At 45.6% G+C, this 12,181-nt stretch overlaps 22 pseudogenes; all 22 read right to left on the reverse strand.

Moving 5' to 3' along the window:
• Positions 1-333: 333 nt before the first annotated feature.
• Positions 334-452, reverse strand: LOC148270266 (5S ribosomal RNA; annotated as a pseudogene).
• Positions 453-1,012: 560 nt separating this feature from the next.
• Positions 1,013-1,130, reverse strand: LOC148270267 (5S ribosomal RNA; annotated as a pseudogene).
• A 207-nt stretch (positions 1,131-1,337) lies between these two features.
• LOC148270268 (5S ribosomal RNA) lies at positions 1,338-1,456 on the reverse strand (annotated as a pseudogene).
• Positions 1,457-1,658: 202 nt separating this feature from the next.
• On the reverse strand, positions 1,659-1,777 carry LOC148270269 (5S ribosomal RNA; annotated as a pseudogene).
• Positions 1,778-2,649: 872 nt separating this feature from the next.
• On the reverse strand, positions 2,650-2,768 carry LOC148270270 (5S ribosomal RNA; annotated as a pseudogene).
• Positions 2,769-2,973: 205 nt separating this feature from the next.
• On the reverse strand, positions 2,974-3,092 carry LOC148270271 (5S ribosomal RNA; annotated as a pseudogene).
• Positions 3,093-3,657: 565 nt separating this feature from the next.
• LOC148270272 (5S ribosomal RNA) lies at positions 3,658-3,776 on the reverse strand (annotated as a pseudogene).
• Positions 3,777-3,982: 206 nt separating this feature from the next.
• LOC148270273 (5S ribosomal RNA) lies at positions 3,983-4,101 on the reverse strand (annotated as a pseudogene).
• Positions 4,102-4,307: 206 nt separating this feature from the next.
• Positions 4,308-4,425, reverse strand: LOC148270274 (5S ribosomal RNA; annotated as a pseudogene).
• A 207-nt stretch (positions 4,426-4,632) lies between these two features.
• Positions 4,633-4,751, reverse strand: LOC148270275 (5S ribosomal RNA; annotated as a pseudogene).
• Positions 4,752-4,884: 133 nt separating this feature from the next.
• On the reverse strand, positions 4,885-5,003 carry LOC148270276 (5S ribosomal RNA; annotated as a pseudogene).
• A 560-nt stretch (positions 5,004-5,563) lies between these two features.
• On the reverse strand, positions 5,564-5,682 carry LOC148270277 (5S ribosomal RNA; annotated as a pseudogene).
• A 206-nt stretch (positions 5,683-5,888) lies between these two features.
• On the reverse strand, positions 5,889-6,007 carry LOC148270278 (5S ribosomal RNA; annotated as a pseudogene).
• Positions 6,008-6,213: 206 nt separating this feature from the next.
• LOC148270279 (5S ribosomal RNA) lies at positions 6,214-6,332 on the reverse strand (annotated as a pseudogene).
• Positions 6,333-6,893: 561 nt separating this feature from the next.
• Positions 6,894-7,012, reverse strand: LOC148270280 (5S ribosomal RNA; annotated as a pseudogene).
• Positions 7,013-7,572: 560 nt separating this feature from the next.
• Positions 7,573-7,691, reverse strand: LOC148270281 (5S ribosomal RNA; annotated as a pseudogene).
• A 561-nt stretch (positions 7,692-8,252) lies between these two features.
• On the reverse strand, positions 8,253-8,371 carry LOC148270282 (5S ribosomal RNA; annotated as a pseudogene).
• A 561-nt stretch (positions 8,372-8,932) lies between these two features.
• On the reverse strand, positions 8,933-9,051 carry LOC148270283 (5S ribosomal RNA; annotated as a pseudogene).
• Positions 9,052-9,612: 561 nt separating this feature from the next.
• On the reverse strand, positions 9,613-9,731 carry LOC148270284 (5S ribosomal RNA; annotated as a pseudogene).
• A 532-nt stretch (positions 9,732-10,263) lies between these two features.
• LOC148270285 (5S ribosomal RNA) lies at positions 10,264-10,382 on the reverse strand (annotated as a pseudogene).
• A 916-nt stretch (positions 10,383-11,298) lies between these two features.
• LOC148270286 (5S ribosomal RNA) lies at positions 11,299-11,417 on the reverse strand (annotated as a pseudogene).
• Positions 11,418-11,622: 205 nt separating this feature from the next.
• On the reverse strand, positions 11,623-11,741 carry LOC148270287 (5S ribosomal RNA; annotated as a pseudogene).
• Positions 11,742-12,181: the final 440 nt, after the last annotated feature.

The following is a 12,181-nucleotide window of genomic DNA, read 5'->3' on the forward strand; positions in this document are numbered from 1 at the left end:
TCTGAAAAAAAAATGGGTGTAACACGAGAACTTCCCAGGATGTAACCCATCCTTGTACTACTTTCACCAAAGCACACTTAAATGTGGAGTTCTAATGCGATCCGGTGCATTTGTGCTGGTATGATCTCACCTGTTTCATTTCGTGCTGAAAATACATACACTCATTCTCCTTCCCTCCCCCCTTCCATCATTTGTTTCCTTGTGCGTTCACACTGCACCTCTCCTTCTCGTTCTAATATCGATTAAAATGCCCATGCATCTTGACTCACATTTGCGTATAAACCAGCGGACCATAGTTCTAGTCGCACGTAACGTCGAACGACCCGTCTGAAATTGGTGCGACACATGGACTTCACGAGAGGTCACCCATTCGAGTACTACTCTCGCCCAAGCACACTAAACTACGGAGTTCTGATGGGATCCGGTGCATTAGTGCTGGTATGATCACAACTGTTTAATTTCGCACTGCAAATACATACACTCCTTCTCCTTTCTTTCCCCTCCCATCATTTGTTTCCTTGTGCGTGTGCACTGCACCTCCCGTTCTCGTTCTAATACCAAGTAAAATGCCACGGTGCCGTGAGTCATATTTGCGAATAAACCTGCGGACCATAATTCAAGACGCGTGTAACATCGAAAGAATAATCTGCAAAAAAATGGGTGCAACACGAGGACTTCCCAATAAAGTGGGTGAAATATAAGGACTTCGCAGGATGTCACCCATCCTAGTACTAGTCTCGTCCAAGCACCCTTAACCGCGGAGTTCTGATAGAATCCGTTGCATTAGTGCTGGTATGATCGCTCATGTTTCATTCTGCGCTGCAAATATATACACTCTTTCTCCTTCCATCCCCCCTCTCGTCATTTGTTTCCTTGTGCGTGCACTCTGCATCTCTCCATCTCGTTCTAATATCAAGTAAAATGCTTCGACACCGTGACTTACCTTTGCGAATGAACCAGCAGTTCATAATTCCATTCGCGCGTAACGTCGAACGACCCATCTGAAAAAAAATTAGTGCAACACGAAGACTTCCCAGGAGGTCACCCATCTGAGTACTACTCTCGCCCAAGCACGATTAAGTACGGAGTTCTGATGGGATCGGTGCATTAGTGCTGGTATGATCCCACCTGTTTCATTTCGCGCTGCAAATAGATACACTCCTTCTCCTTTCTTCACCCTCCCGTCATTTGTTTCCTGGTGCGTTCACACTTCACCTCTCCTTCTCGTTATAATATCAATTAAAATGCCCCTGCGTCTTGACTCACATTTGCGTATAAACCAGCAGACCATAGTTACAGTCGCGCGTAACGTAGAACGGACCATCTGAAAAAAAAAATGGGTGTAACACGAGAACTTCCCAGGAGGTAACCCATCCTTGTACTACTTTCGCCAAAGCACACATAACTGCGGAGTTCTGATGGGATCCGGTGCATTTGTGCTGGTATGCCCGCACCTGTTTCATTTTGTGCTTAAAATACATACACTCCTTCTCCTTTCTCCCCCCTCCCGTTAATTGTTTCCATGTGCGTTCACACTGCACCTCTCCTTCTCGTTCTAATATCGATTAAAATGCCCCTACTTCTTGACTCACATTTGCGTATAAACCTGATCATTGCTCCAGTCGCGTGTAACATCATACGACCCGTCTGAAAAAAAATTGGTTCAACACGACGACTTTCCAGGAGGTCACCCATCCGAGTACTACTCTCGCCCAAGCACATTTAACTGCGAAGTTCTGATGGGATCCGGTGCATTAGTGCTGGTATGATCGCACCAGTTTAATTTTGCGCTGCAAATACATACACTCATTCTCCTTTCTCCCCCTCCCGTCATTTGTTCCCTTGTGCATGCGAACTGCACCTCCCGTTCTCGTTCTAATATCAAGTAAAATGTCACGGCGCCGTGACTCGCATTTGCTAATAAACCTGCGGACCATAATTCAAGTCGCGTGTAACGTCGAAAGAATCATCTGCAAAAATATGGGTGTAACACGAGGACTTCCCAATAAAATGGGTGAAATATAAGGACTTCACAGCAGGTCACCCATCCTACTACTACTCTCGCCCAAGCACCCTTAACTTGCAGAGTTCTGATAGAATCGGTTGCATTAGTGCTGGTATGATCGCTCATATTTCATTCTACGCTGCAAATCATTCCATCCCCCCTCCCGTCATTTGTTTCCTTGTACGTGCACTCTGCATCTCTCATTCTCATTCTAATATCAAGTAAATGCCCCGGCACCGTGACTCCCCTTTGCGAATGAAGCAGCGGTTCATAATTCGATTCGCGAGAAACGTCGAACGACCTATCCGAAAAAAAAAACGGGTGCAACACGAGGACTTCCCAGGAGGTCACACATCCGAGTGCTACTCTCGCCCAAGTACACTTAACTGCGGAGTTTTGATAGGATCTGGTGCATTAGTGTTGGTATGATAGCACCTGTTTCATTTCGCGCTGCAAATACATACACTCCTTCTCCTTTCTTCCCCCTCCTGTCATTTGTTTCCTTGTGCGTTCACACTTCACCTCTCATTCTCGTTCTAATATCAATTAAAATGCCCCTGCGTCTTGACTTACATTTGCGTATAAACCAGCGGACCATAGTTCAAGTCGCACGTAACGTCGAACGACCCATCTGAAAAAAAAAATGGGTGCAACACTAAAACTTCCCAGGAGGTAACCCATCCTTGTACTACTTTCGCCAAAGCACACTTAACTGCATAGTTCTAATTGGATCCGGTGCATTTGTGCTGGTATGATCGCACCTGTTTCATTTCGTGCTGAATATACATACACTCCTTTTCCTTCCCTCCCCCCTCCCATTATATTTTTCCATGTGCGTTCACACTGCACCTCTCCTTCTTGTTCTAATATCGATTAAAATACCCTGCTTCTTGACTCACATTTACGTATATACCAGTGGACCGTAGTTCCAGTCGCGCGTAACATCGACTAACCGGTCTGAAAAAAAATTGGTGCAACACGAGGACTTCTCAGGAGGTCATCCATCTGAGTACTACTCTCGCCCAAGCACACATAACTGCGGATTTCTGATGGGATCCGGTGCATTTGTGTTGGTATGATTGCACCGATTTAATTTCGCGCTTCAAATACATACATTTCTTTTCCTTCCTTTCCCCTCCCATCATTTGTTTCCTTGTGCGTGCGCACTGCACCTCCCGTTCTCGTTCTAATATCAAGTAAAATGCCACGGCACCGTGACTCACATTTGCGAATATAACCTGCGGACCATAATTCAAGTCGTGCGTAACGTCGATAGAATCATTTGTAAAAAAATGGGTGCAACACGAGGACTTCCCAAGAAAATGGGTGAAATATAAGGACTTCGAAGGAGGTGACCCATCCTAGTACTACTCTCGCCCAAGTACCCTTAACTTGCGGAGTTCTGATAGAATCCGTTGCATTAGTGCTGGTATGATCGCTCATGTTTCATTCTGCGCTGTAAATACATACACTCTTTCTCCTTCCATCCCCCCTCCCGTCATTTGTTTCCTTGTGCGTGCTCTCTGCATCTCTCCTTCTCGTTCTAATATCAAGTAAAATGCCCCGGCACCGTGACTCACCTTTGCGAATGAACCAGCGGTTCATAATTCCATTCGCGCGTAATGTCGAACGACCCATCCGAAAAAAAAAAATTGGTGCAACACGAGGATTACCTAGGAGGTCACCCGTCCGAGTACAACTCTCACCCAAGCACACTTAACTTTGGAGTTCTGATGGGATCCGGTGCATTAGTGCTAGTTTGATCGCACCTGTTTCGTTTTGCGTTGCAAATACATACACTCCTTCTCATTTCTTCCCCTGCCCATCATTTTTTTCCTGGTTTGTTCACACTTCACCTCTCATTCTCGTTCTAATATCAATTAAATTGCCCCTGCGTCTTGACTCACATTTGCTTATAAACTAGCGGACCATAATTCCAGTCGCACATAACGTCGAACGACCCATCTGAAAAAAAAATGGGTGCAACACGAGAACTTCCCAGGAGGTAACCCATCCTTGTACTACTTTCGCCATAGCACACTTAACTGCAAAGTTCTGATGGGATTCAGTGCATTTGTGCTGGTATGATCGCACCTTTTTCATTTCGTACTGAAAATACATACACTCTTTCTCCTTCCATCCCCTCTCTCGTCATTTGTTTCCTTGTGTGTGCATTCTGCATCTCTCATTCTCGTTATAATATCAAGTATAATGCCCTAGCACTGTGACTCACCTTTGCGAAAGAACCAGCGGTCCATAATTCTATTTGTGCGTAACGTCGAAAGACCCATCCGAAAAAAAATAGGTGCAACACGATGACTTCCCAGGAGGTCACCCATACTATACTACTCTCGCCCAAACAAACTTAACTGCGGAGTTCTGATGGGATCCGGTGCATTAATGTTGGTATGATCGCACCTGTTTCATTTTGCGCTGCAAATACATACACTCCTTCTCCTTTCTTCCCCCTCCCGTCATTTGTTTCCTGGTGCGTTCACACTTCACCTCTCCTTCTCGTTCTAATATCAATTAAAATGTCCCTGCGTCTTGACTCACATTTGCGTATAAACCAGCGGACCATAGTTCCAGTCGCGCGTCACGTCGAACGACCCATCTGAAAAAAAAAATAGGTGCAACACGAGAACTTCCCAGGAGGTAACCCATCCTTGTACTACTTTCGCCAAAGCACACTTAACTGCGGCGTTCTGATGGGATCCGGTGCATTTGTGCTGGTATGATGGCACCAGTTTCATTTCGTGCTGAACTTCTCGTTCTAATATCGATTAAAATGCTCCTGCTTCTTGAATCATATTTGCGTATAAACCAGCGGACCATAGTTCCAGTCGCGCGTAACGTCGAACGACCCGTCTGAAAAAAAATTGGTGCGACACGAGGACTTCCCAGGAGGTCACCCATCCGAGTACTACTCTCGCCCAAGCATACTTAACTGCGGAGTTCTGATGGGATCCAGTGCATTAGTGCTGGTATGATAGCACCTGTTTATTTTCGCGCTGCAAATACATAAACTCCTTCTCTTTTGTCCCCCCTCCCGTCATTTGTTTCCTTGTGCGTGCGCACTGCACCTCCCGATCTCGTTCTAATATCAAGTAAAATGCCACGACGTCGTGACTCACATTTGCGAATAAACATGCGGACCATAATTCAAGTCGTGCGTAACGTCGAAAGAATCATCTGCAAAAAAATGGGTGCAACAGGAGTACTTCCCAAGAAAATGGGTGAAATATAAGGACTTCGCAGGAGATCACCCATCCTAGAACTACTCTCGCCCAAGCACGCTTACCTGCGGAGTTCTGATAGAATCCGTTGCATTACTGCTGGTATGATCTCTCATGTTTCATTCTGTGCTGCAAATACATACACTCTTTCTCCTTCTATCCCCCCTCCCGTCATTTGTTTCCTTGTGCGTGCACTCTGCATCTCTCCTTCTCGTTCTAATATCAAGTAAAATGCCCCGGCACCGTGACTCACCTTTGCGAATGAATCAGCGGTTCATAATTCCATTAGCGTGTAATGTCGAACGACCCATCCGAAAAAAAATGGGTGCAACACGAGGACTTCCCAAGAGGTCACCCATCCGAGTACTACTCTCACCAAAGCACACTTAACTGCAGAGTTCTGATGGGAACCGGTGAATTTATGCAGGTATGATCGCACCTGTTTCATTTCATGCTGAAAATACATACACTCCTTCTCCTTCCCTCCCCCCTCCCATCATTTGTTTCCTTGTGTGTTCACACTGCACCTCTTCTTCTCGTTCTAATATCGATTAAAATACCCCTGCTTCTTGACTCACATTTGCGTATAAACCAACGGACCACAGCTCCAGTCGCGCATAGCGTCGAACGACCCGTTTGAAAAAAAATTAGTGCAACACGAGGACTTCCCAAGAGGTCACCCATCTGAGTACTACTCTCACCCAAGCACATTTAACTGTGGAGTTCTGATGGGATCTGGTGCATTAGCACTGGTACGATCAAACCTGTTTAATTTTGCACAGCAAATACATACACTCCTTCTCCTTCCCTCCTCCCTCCTATCATTTGTTTCCTTGTGCGTTCAAACTGCACCTCTCCTTATCGTTCTAATATCGATTAAAATGCCCTTGCTTCTTGACTCACATTTGAGTATAAACCAGCGGACCATAATTCCAGTCGCGCGTAACGTCGAACGACCCGTCTGGAAAAAAATTAGTGCGACACGAGTATTTCCCAGGAGGACACCCATCCGAGTACTACTCTCGCCCAAGCACACTTAACTGCGGAGTTCTGATGAGATCCGGTGCATTAGTGCTGATATAATCACACTTGGTTTATTTCGCGCAGTAAATACATACACTCCTTCTCATTTCTTCCCCCTCCCGTCATTTGTTTCCTTGTGCATTCCCACTGCACCTCCCGTTCTCGTTCAAAAATCAACTAAAATGCCACGGCACCGATACTCACATTTACGAATAAACCTGCGGACCATAATTCAAGTCACGTTTAACGTCAAAAGAATCATCTGTAAAAGAAAATGTGCAACACGATGATTTTCCAAGAAAATAGGTGAAATATAAGGACTTCGCAAGAGGTCACCCATTCTAGTGCTACTCTCGCCCAAGCACCCTTACCTGCGGAGTTCTGATATAATCCGTTGCATTAGTGCTGATATGATCGCTCATGTTTTATTCTGCGTTGCAAATACATACACTCTTTCTCCTTCCATCCCCCCTCCCGTCATTTGTTTTCTTGTGCGTGCACTCTACATCTCTCCTTCTCATTCTAATATCAATTAAAATGCCCCTGCGTCTTGACTCATATTTGCGTATAAACCAGCGGACCATAGTTCTAGTCGCGCGTAACGTCGAACGACCCATCTGAAAAAAAAATGGGTGCAACACGAGAACTTCCTAGGAGGTAACCCATCCTTGTACTACTTTCGCCAAAACACACTTAACTGCGGAGTTCTAATGGGATCCGGTGCATTTGTGCTGGTATGATCACACCTGTTTTATTTCGTGCTGCAAATACATATGCTCCTTCTCCTTTCTTTCCCCTCCCGTCATTTGTTTCCTTGTTAGTGCGCACTGCACCTCCCATTCTCGTTCTAATATCAAGTAAAATGCCACGGCGCCGTGACTCACATTTGTGAATAAACCTGCGGACCATAATTCAAGTCGCGCGTAACGTCGAAATAATCATCTGCAAAAAAATGGGTGCAACACGAGAACTTCCCAAGAAAATGGGTGAAATATAAGGACTTCGCAGGAGGTCACCCATCCCAGTACTACTCTCGCCCAATCACCCTTAAGTTGCGGAGTTCTGATAGAATCCGTTGCATTAGTGCTGGTATGATCGCTCATGTTTCATTCTGCGCTGCAAATAGATACACTCTTTCTCCTTCCATCCTCCCTCCCATCATTTGTTTCCTTGTGCGTGCACTCCGCATCTCTCCTTTTTGTTCTAATATCAAGTAAAATACCCTGGCACCGTGACTCACCTTTGCGAATGAACCAGTGATTCATAATTCCATTCCCGTGTAACATCGAACGACCCATCCGAAAAAAATGGGTGCAACACGAGGACTTCCCAGGAGGTCACCCATCCTAGTACTACTCTCGCCCAAAAACCCTTAACTGCGGAGTTCTGAAGGGATCCGGTGCATTAGTGCTGGTATGTTCGCACCTGTTTAATTTTGCGCTGCAAATAGATACACTCATTCTCCTTTCTTTTCCCTCCCGTCATTTGTTTCCTTGTGCGTGCGCACTGCACCTCCCGTTCTCGTTCTAATATCAAGTGAAATGCCACGGTACCGTGACTCACATTTGCGAATAAACCTGCGGACCATAATTCAAGTCGCGTGTAATGTCGAAAGAATCATCTGCAAAAAAATGGATGCAACACGAGGACTTCCCAAAAAAATGGATGAAATATAAGGACTTCGCAGGAGGTCACCCATCCCAGTACTACTCTCGCCCAATCACCCTTAAGTTGCGGAGTTCTGATAGAATCCGTTGCATTAGTGCTGGTATGATCGCTCATGTTTCATTCTGCGCTGCAAATAGATACACTCTTTCTCCTTCCATCCTCCCTCCCATCATTTGTTTCCTTGTGCGTGCACTCCGCATCTCTCCTTTTCGTTCTAATATCAAGTAAAATACCCCGGCACCGTGACTCACCTTTGCGAATGAACCAGTGATTCATAATTCCATTCCCGTGTAACATCGAACGACCCATCCGAAAAAAAATGGGTGCAACACGAGGACTTCCCAGGAGGTCACCCATCCTAGTACTACTCTCGCCCAAAAACCCTTAACTGCGGAGTTCTGAAGGGATCCGGTGCATTAGTGCTGGTATGTTCGCACCTGTTTAATTTTGCGCTGCAAATAGATACACTCATTCTCCTTTCTTTTCCCTCCCGTCATTTGTTTCCTTGTGCGTGCGCACTGCACCTCCCGTTCTCGTTCTAATATCAAGTGAAATGCCACGGTACCGTGACTCACATTTGCGAATAAACCTGCGGACCATAATTCAAGTCGCGTGTAATGTCGAAAGAATCATCTGCAAAAAAATGGATGCAACACGAGGACTTCCCAAAAAAATGGATGAAATATAAGGACTTTGCAGGAGGTCACCCATCCTAGTACAACTCTCGCCCAAGCACCCTTAATTTGCAGAGTTCTGATAGAATCCGTTGCATTAGTGCTGGTATGATCGCTCATGTTTCATTCTGCCCTGCAAATACATACACTCTTTCTCATTCCATCCTCCCTCCCATCATTTGTTTCCTTGTGCGTGCACTCCGCATCTCTCCTTTTCGTTCTAATATCAAGTAAAATACCCCGGCACCGTGACTCACCTTTGCGAATGAACCAGCGGTTCATAATTCCATTCCCGCGTAATGTCGAACGATTCATCTGAAAAAAAATAGGTGCAACACGAGGACTTCCCAGGAGGTCACCCATCCGAGTACAACTCTAGCCCAAACACAGTTAACTGCGGAGTTCTAATGGGATCCGGTGCTTTAGTGCTGGTATGATCGCACCTATTTAATTTCACACTGCAGATACATACACTCCATCTCCTTTCTTCCCCCTCTCGTCGTTTGTTTCCTTGTACATGCGCACTGCACCTCCCGTTCTTGTTAAAATATCAAGTTTAATGCCACGGCACCGTGACTGACATTTGCGAATAAACCTTCGGACCATAATTCAAGTCGCGCGTAACGTCAAAAGAATCATCTGCAAAAAAATAGGTGCAACACGAGGACTTCTCAAGAAAATGGGTGAAATATAAGGACCTCGCAGGAGGTCACCCATCCTAATACTACTCTCGCCAAAGCACCCTTAACTAGGGGAGTTCTGATAGAATCCGTTGCATTAGTTCTGGTATGATCGCGCATGTTTCATTCTGCGCTGCAAATACATACACTCTTTCTCCTTCCATCCCCCCTCCCGTCATTTGTTTCCTTGTGCGTGCACTCTGCTTCTCTCCTTCTTGTTCTAATATCAAGTAAAATGTCCCGGCACCGTGACTCACCTTTGCGAATGAACCAGCGGTTCATAATTCCATTCGCACGTAACGTCGAACGACCCATCCGAAAAAGAATGGGTGCAACACGAGGACTTCGCAGGAGGTCACCCATACAAGTACTACTCTCGCCGAAGCAAACTTAACTGCGGAGTTCTGATGGGATCCGGAGCATTAGTGCTGGTATGATCGCACCTGTTTCATTTCGCGCTGCAAATACATACACTCCTTCTCATTTGTTCCCCCTCCCTTCATTTGTTTCCTGGTGCGATCACACTTCACCTCTCCTTCTCGTTCTAATATCAATTAAAATGCTCCTGCGTCTTGACTTACATTTGCGTATAAACCAGCGGACCATAGTTCCAGTCGCGTGTAACGTTGAACGACCCATCTGAAAAAAAAAATGGGTGCAACACGAGAACTTCCCAGGAGATAACCCATCCTTGAACTACTTTCGCCAAAGCACACTTAACTGCAGAGTTTTGATGGGATCCGGTGCATTTGTGCTGGTATGATAGAGATTGTTTCATTTCAAGCTGAAAATACATACACTCCTTCTCCTTCCCACCCCCCTCCCATCATTTGTTTCCTTGTGCGTTCACACTTCACCTCTCCTTCTCGTTCTAATATCAATTAAAATGCCCATGCGTCTAGACTCACATTTGCGTATAAACCAGCAGACAATAGTTCCAGTCGCGCGTAACGTTGAACGACCCATCTGAAAAAAAATTGGTGCGACACGAGGACTTCGCAGGAGGTCACCCATCCGAGTACTATTCTCTCCCATGCACACTTAACTGCGGAGTTCTGATGGGACCTTGTGCATTAGTGCTAGTATGATCGCACCTGTAAAATGTTGCACTGCAAATACATACACTCCTTCTCTTTTCTTCTCCCTCCCGTCATTTGTTTCCTTGTGCGTGCGCACTATACCACCCGTTCTCGTTCAAATATCAAGAAAAATTCTACGATGCCGTGACTCACATTTTCCAATAAACCTGCGGACCATAATTCAAGTCGTGCGTAACGTTGAAAGAATCATCTGCAAAAAAATGGGTGCAACACGAGTACTTACCAAGAAAATGGGTGAAATATAAGGACTTCGAAGGAGGTCACCCATCCTAGTACTACTCTCGCCCAAGCGTCCTTAAATTGCAGAGTTCTGATGGGATCCGGTGCATTAGTGCTGGTATGATCGCACCTATTTAATTTCGCGCAGCAAATACATAAAATCCTTCCCCTTTCTTCCCCCTCCCGTCATTTGTTTCCCTGTGCGTGCGCACTGCACCTCCCGTTCTCGTTCTAATATCAAGTAAAATGCCACGGCGCCGTGACTCACATTTGCGAATAAACCTATGGACCATAATTCAAGTTTCGCATAACGTCGAAAGAATCATATGAAAAAAAATGGGTGCAACACGAGGACTTCCCAAGAAAATGGGTGAAATATAAGGACTTCCCAGGAGCTCACCCATCCTAGTACTACTCTCGCCCAAACTCCCTTAACTTGCGGAGTTCTGATAGAATCCGTTGCATTAGTTCTTGTATGATCGCTCATGTTTCATTCTGTGCTGCAAATACATACACTCTTTCTCCTTTCATCCCCCCTCCCGTCATTTGTTTCCTTGTGCTTGCACTCTGTATCTCTCCTTTTCGTTCTAATATCAAGTAAAATGCCCCGGCACCATGACTCACCTTTGCGAATGAACCAGCTGTTACTAATTCCATTCGCGCGTAACGTCGAATGACCCATCCAAAAAAAAATGGGTGTAACACGCGGACTTCCAAGGAGGTCACCCATCCGAGTACTACTCTCGCCCCAGCACACTTAAGTTAGGGGTTCGGATGGGATCCGGTTCATTAGTGCTGGTATGATGCCACCTATTTAATTTCGCGCTGTAAACACATACACTCCTTCTCCTTTCTTCCCCCTCCCGTCATTTGTTTCCTTGTGCGTTCACATTGCACCTCTCCTTCTCGTTCTAATATCAATTAAAATGCCCCTGTTTCTTGACTCACATTTGCGTATCAACAAGCGGGCCATAGCTTCAGTCGCGTGTAACGTCGAACGACCTGTCTAAAAAAAAATTGGTGCGACACGAGGACTTCCCAGAAGGTCACTGATCTAACTACTACTCTCGCCTAAGCACACTTAACTGCGGAGTTCTGATGGGATCAGGTGCATTAGTGCTGGTATGATCGCACCTGCTTAATTTCGCGCTGCAAATACATAAACTCCTTCTCCTTTCTTCCACCTCCCGTCATTTGTTTCCTTGTGCGTGCGCACTGCACCTCTCGTTCTTGTTCAAATATCAAGTAAAATGCCACGACGCCGTGACTCAAATTTGCGAATAAACCTGTAGACCATAATTCAAGTCGCGCGTAACGTCGAAAGAATTATCTGCAAAAAAAATGGGTGCAATACGAGGACTTCCCAAGAAAATGGGTGAAATATAAACACTTTGCAGGAGGTCACCCATCCTAGTACTACTCTCGCCCAAACACCCTTAACTTGCTGAGTTCTGATAGAATCCGGTACATTTATGCTGGTATTATCGCACCTGTTTCATTTGGTGCTGAAAATACATACATTCCTTCTCCTTCCATCCCCCCTCCCGTCATTTGTTTCATTGTGTGTGCACTCTGC

Source organism: Carica papaya, chromosome 1 (assembly GCF_054855325.1).
Source record: "Carica papaya isolate Zhongbai chromosome 1, ASM5485532v1, whole genome shotgun sequence".
Classification (NCBI taxonomy): Eukaryota; Viridiplantae; Streptophyta; class Magnoliopsida; order Brassicales; family Caricaceae; genus Carica; species Carica papaya.